Source organism: Myiozetetes cayanensis, unplaced genomic scaffold (genome assembly GCF_022539395.1).
Source record: "Myiozetetes cayanensis isolate MyiCay16 unplaced genomic scaffold, myiCay2020 scf2-11, whole genome shotgun sequence".
NCBI lineage: Eukaryota > Metazoa > Chordata > Aves > Passeriformes > Tyrannidae > Myiozetetes > Myiozetetes cayanensis.
This window is the reverse complement of record NW_026087411.1, coordinates 41,686,747-41,693,513: the sequence shown is the minus strand read 5'-3', so window position 1 is coordinate 41,693,513 and position 6,767 is coordinate 41,686,747.

Below are 6,767 nucleotides of genomic sequence, written 5' to 3'. Positions count from 1 at the left end.
TTCAAATCCAGGTCAATATGCTCTGACCAATTTTTGTAGAGTTCTGGTAGCTGGATGATGCTCTGATGAAAAAAGAGTGGTAAATCTTCAGACAAACTACAACTTGAGTGTCTGACCAGTGACAGAATGAGTACAAAGACGGAATTGATCTCTAGAAACAGTCTCTGACAATTTAAAAAGAGCAATCCCCAAGCAAAGCCACTACAAAATGGTCCAAGGTTTGAGGAATGGACTGCCATGAAGAGCAGCAAGCAGCTCTACACCATATGACCATGTTCTGCAATAAACTGAGATACAACAAGAAACAGTGGCTTTATAGTTCCTGTTGGATTTAATCTCTAGGCTGGTACTGTCAGGAAGAAGACAATGCAATAGCTGGGGCACTGATGGCAGACCTCTGCAGTGGTGATTCATTCAGTGACCCACCATGTGGCAATGACACGGCATACATGGAGGAGTGGTGCTCTGGCTTGAGTTGCTGCATCTGGTCACTAGCATTGCTTTAATGCCTCTCAGACCACATCATCTCCCTGCAAAAAAAAAAAAAAAAGGCTCAGAGTAGGATTCCATCACATAATAATGTTCTCATGTTTTCTCAGATTAGTTGGAACAGGCTTTTTAAAGGAAATTTTAAGCTTCTCTTGAAATGTAATCAACACAACACACAACAAGGTCACCTAACAATGAAAAAGCAAAGGAGTTTGATAAGGCATGCCCATCTGAATGAAAGTAACACCCATCAACCAAACTATATAAGCTACACAAAAGAAAAAACACCAAAAGGAGAACATAAATCTGACATAAAAGCTGATTTATATTATTTTTCATTTTTGTAAAATTATTTTCAGCTTTACATAGAGGGAGCTTCAAAAATTCATTTCAGTTAATAGTTTTCTGTATCTCTCTGTACCAAGAAATCTGATTTTTATTTTGACAGTGTTCTTTGGAAATGTTCCTCTTTCGAATCACGACTGCATATTTGGAGAAAAACTGGCATGCAACTAAGCTGTTTCTGACAGGGGTTCACAAACATTTTTTTCCAGATGTCTTTTAGATATCCTATTTCTAACAACATTACAAGCTATTTAGAGACTTCATCTTCTGGAATTGGTAGCTTTCAGTGGTGCATCTCAGCATAGAAATTAAGTGTGCTGAGCCAGCAGCCAGTGGCATGTCCTGAAAGGGTCACTTGATGGGCCAAATCCTGAGAGCTGGGAAGCATTTATACATTTCATTCACTGCTGCATCTGTTCAATTACCCTCAAGTGCAAAGCCCACTTATTTTGTGATGGCTGGACTTTCAGCCTCTGCTGGGGAAAAGAAATTATCTCCTATGGGATAGCAGATGTCAAACAGAAGGTATTTTTGAGATTAACCATTATTTTTGTTAATGAAAATGGTCTGTCTCTCCTTTTCCCTGTCCCCTCAGGGGAGAGGGGAGTTTTCAGTATTACCCCCTTTTATGATCAGATTTTGACTTCTGAAAGCCTTCTTTCGCTGCAGCTAATTGGGAACTGATCTATCTCATGTTTGTATTGATTGAACAGAGTGGGTAAACTCTCTTAATTTAATGGTGACTAAGAGACATCTGCCACACTCTATGACTAACATTATTCTGTCTTGTGAGAAGATGTGATTCCATTTCTGATCCTTAAGTAATTCAAAACACCCTATGCAGAAGACAATTTTGCCTTTTCAGCTTCTTTTTTTTCCCCTCTGGAGAGTAGCTGAATCCCTTCAAAAATGTGATCAAGGGGGCTACTTTTAACCAAAACTTAAATGAATCTGTCTGGTATCTCATGAAATGCAACAGAGTGTGAGTTTAAACTTACTTTGCTAACCTGTACTGCTTTGCAAGGACTACCCACTTAATAGGATTAAAATTATCTGATGCGTTACTACCACAAAAAAAAAGAGAAAAGAGATAATACCTTATGAGAAGGTTTAGCATAGGTTATTGATGGGTTGGAGCCTATTCAAATAACACTAATCAATGAATCTTGGCATCTCCCAGATGGGGTACTGTATTTCCTGGTGGCTTCACAGGGCATTTTAGGAGAAGATGCTAGAAACCAGAATGCCTTTCCATAGAAAAGAAAATTGTGATAGATGACAAAGACAAACAACTTGAGGAACTGTTTTGGGGAATTGTGGCTTTTCTACCTACTCATGGATTATGTTCTCTGTCTCCCAGAAGGGGTATTCATAATGTTAGTGTATATTTGCAGCCTCTCAACAGCATCTAATATTATTATTATTATTATTTTTCTAAAGTTTAATGGTTTAATAATAATATGCATCAAAAATACACATCAAAAATTACATCATACGGTAATTTTTAACTAATCATTCATTATAAAATATTTATTATCAAAGATTAATGTAATATTTAATTAATTTACTACTCTTGTGTTGGAAAGGTAAATTTACAAGCTGATACATAGAAAGAATGAGCACATCCTACAGCTGAAGAGCCTTCCAGTTTGCACTGCAATGGGAAGATGCCAGTGTGGTCTGTGGAGCAAATAGACAGAATATGGCTGTACCCATGCACTCAGGAAGGCAGGCAGGCAGGCACCTGGCTTGGCAGCTGAAGTATCCTTCGAGAAAGATCGCAAGAAAGCGAACTTGGAAATCTGCAACTTCTTACAGACCCAGTTGTGAGTTGTATGTCCTGAGGAGCAAAGTTCCTATCACTAAGTTTGGCCATCAAGCTCTGCAAACTTAATAATCCTGTAGACTGTTATAATAGAATTAGCTAGCTAAACAAAGAGCCTCCAGATGGTACCACACTCCCAGTTCCAGGGACTTTCTAGGTTCAACTCCCATATTGATCAAAAGCTGAACGTGATTTACACTCCACAGGAGACACAGGCTCTTGTAGAGCATTGGCTTAAGGACTGCAGCCTTTAAGAGTGCTCCCCTGAGGTTTTAACTTACTGGATTAGGTCTTACTTGGAAGCGTGTGTGGGGTCAGTCCTTTAAAAAGTGCATTTCAAAATGGAATGGTTTTCAATCAAAAAATAAGTACAGCATGAGAACACTCTGATTTTTGAGTGACAGCACAGCTCTGCGCTTCTGGCCTGCTGCACACATAGTTTCTGCTTCATGCCCACACCAGAGAGCAAGGCAGGACTTTTGCAGACCGTTGCAGCATACTTTATGGACCCTCCATAAATTATTGATGAAACAGCTAGTTTTCCATGCATGCATGAGCGACACACCTTATCTTTCCCTTTGGAGCTTAGGTGAGACTTGTTCATAATACACCTTCTGCTAAAAATGTACTAGGCACGCACAAAACATGGTTTCCAAAGGTCCTTTGGCCAAAAATCAAGTATTCATCACGGAAACACTGAGATTGTTCTGCTAAATTTTAAATTTCAGCCCACTCCTGTTTCAGTATTAGAAGTGTCAAAAATCAGCTCTCCCTTTTATACTATGAGAGAAAAAAAAGTATTTATTTCCTTTCTCTCACGTGAAAACAGCAGCTTGCTTTCTTTCTTGAGTTATGGGTTAATGTCATATTTGGGGAATGTTAAATACAAATCCAAGAAATACAGGGTTCAAACACTATAAAGCTGTTGGAAAACAGATAGCAAAAAGGAAATACCTAGGCAAGCATTTTTATTGCATCCAAAATTCCAAATGCTGTAAATACTTGATGAGTTTCAAATTAAAAAAGAACAAAACTCATCTATTATCAATGCTATTTATCAAGTTTTAGAGAGGATGAGAAAGAGCCCCACTATCAAGTCTTAGGGAGGACGAGAAAGAGCCCCACAACAACCTGCATGGAGCACTATATTATGAAGGGCAGTGCAGCGGCAAATCAATCCCTACAGAGCTGCTTTTCCCTGTGTCCCGCAGCAAGGCACATAACAGAAACCTTTACATAAGAGTGTGAAGAGCAATGTAACAGGACTGGTTGTGGTCTTACAGGTTTCTTCCCTGCGAAGTAGGGGCATCACATGGGGGATGTGCTTGAGAATCAGCTTGAACCATGATCTCTCCCAGGGACGGGCCAGCCCCTCCTTGCCCTCCCCTCAGGGACTTTGGAGAAAAGAGTCCACTGGCTCCAAGTCATTATTGTTTTAAGTCTTGATGAAGCCTTTTTCCCAAGTTTTCCTGCTTACACAAGGCAGTACAATAACGGAAGAAGGAACTGGAGCCTATTGGCCTCATGCTGGATGAACAACTTGATTCTGACACTATGGATTCCTTTTAGGGGGGGATTGAGATGGAAGACAGTTTGAAATTCAGATTCTAGGCTGCACTTTCAGAGCAGAGGATTAGAAAAGAACAATTTTGAAACCTGATTAAATATTATTCCATCTCAATGTATTTGTGTTATGAAAGGACCAGGCACACACCAGAGCTTAGGTCTACAAACTCTGTGAAATCAATAGGAAGTGAGGAAGCTTAGGTAGGAGACAGAAATGTCAATATTCTGTTGGACCTAGGCCATGGTTTGATAGGGTAAAATATGGTGCAAGATGGCACAAGACTCTTCCTCAAAGACCTAACTATGAAGAATAAATTACTGAGAAGTGAGAAATACAGGACTTCCCACTATCATAGACTTAACCTTACAGATTAGCAGGGTCTGAAGAAGTGTACAGAAGGCACCTTTGCTGTAGCAATAAAAACAGAAAACTTGAAGGAAAAAGAAAAAAACATTTTCTCGGTAGGCAAATTAAAAGTGGATCCACAGGTTGCCATGGCTACAAAAGTCCATTTACTCTGGTAGTGTTTTGTAGCAGCTGAACACAAGTTTAAGTGACTAAGGAGAAAACAGGGCTCTGTTTATATTATTCCGTTAGGTTTGTATAATTAGATCTTTCAACTGCAAACCACCAGTGGTGACCATTGTCTGAATTGTTCATAAAAACTCAGTGGACTGATGAAACCCTTTTTAGAACTACCCCGTCATATCTCTGTGCTTCCGCAATCATTTGGGATCAAATGACTGCTAGCATGTCGCACGTGGCAATTTGCACAATCCAGAACTCTCATTTTGGGTTACGGTAATCTAATCAGCAGTTTCCATGGCTGGTCTGAGGGGAACATGTGTAAAGCTCTGTCTTAGACCATAAGGCAAGCAAAAACCTTAGGCACCCAGCCCTGTGGGGGAGCCTCCATAGTCCTGTCTCAGAAAAGTGATCTTACCCTCCCATGCCTGCAGGGAGTTTCTCTGCTTGTGGGACAGGCAGAAGAGTGACTTGTCTTTGTATAGACTAAGTTGAAAGAGGGGAAAATTTCACCAACAAAAACTGAATGTGTGTGTAGGGCAGGAGACTTCATCATTAAAATGTCATGTTGGATTGGTAGATGCAAGGGTCAGTCCTGCCCCTCTCTGTCAGTGCAGTAGTCTCCTCTCAGAGCTTTCATGTCCAACATTCTCTTTTAAAAGATGAAAACTGAACTTCTGACATCTGGCATGCCATTAGGAGGGAAGGTCTTGGCAGTGTGCATCAGGCAGCTGTGATGGGAACCTGGTTTTGGTGTAAAGTGTGCAGAGAGTTGGGAGAAATTGTCTTTGCTGCAACCAGCAGATAGAGATGGCTATATGGATTTCTTCAGTTCCTGGACTGCTCACATGGATATTTTTGCTGGGAGCCCATTGTGATAAATCTTGTTCTGTCCTGGGCTTCAGAGCACTCCTTCCAGTTATTGTGTTTTACAGGAAAAAACCCAGCAAATTTAAAGACATCTGAGTGTCTATGGGCACTTTCATAGAATCTGGATGCTGAAGTGAATTATATGTCACCTGGGTGAACATCTCCAGCCTTCCACAAATCAAAAGTTTATTTCAATGTGTCCAGTATGAAGAACCTGTCAACATATTTAAAGTGGGTTTTTTTGCAGTCTTAAAAAACATTGTGTGAGAAGGTCCACACAGGGCACTTGTATTTTTTTTTTTCCTGGGAACTGCGTATAAAACAGGTAACATTTGTGGTTTCCTACATGCCAACCAAGCAAATTGGATTCTTGAGGTTCAAGCTGGTCACTCATCGTTACCAACAAGAAAAGTTCTGCGTATCCAGTCATGCCTTCCCATCAGGGTATTCTGAAGACACAGAGTGGCAAGGATCAACTAAAATGATAGCTTGGCCTATAGAGCTATGATTTCTGGTGACTAGTGAGATGAAACAAACCCATTGCAATGCCAAATTACTGGCTAAGTTGGCAGAGCTTGCAATAAAAAAAATAAATTAAAAATCCATTTGTATATAAGTTTAATAATATTTTAATATAATCAGTAAGACACTTTTGAGATTTTTCAAAGTAGAAATACAGCTTAAATCTCACCCCTCAAATTACACTGGGCTTTTCTGTTTGCTTAAGGATGCACAGGAGATGGATTCTTCTCTCTGTATTTGGCTGTATGCACTGTATAGAACTTTAAAGTTTTAATGAAGTCATTGCAATTTAAAAACACCTCAATAGAACATAAGATTGGTATTTTAAATGCCTACAGAATCCAGCTTTTATAATTGTCCATGTTGTGCTAAAGTCCTTGAGAACCATGAGAAGGACATCAACCTTCCTTTTTTTAAAGAGATAAACATTCAGTGTTATAAAACTTGTTAAATCTCTAGCACTACCAGATCTTCAGATCAACCTACCCTGAAAGTTTGCATCAAAAAATGCAAATAATATGCCAGCCTCTGCCCCTCCCCCCCCAGTTGCATACGATAGGTCCACAGAATCCGATTACTGTTTATTTTAAAAGCGCTGCTGTGAAAGGGTGGGCTCAATATCTG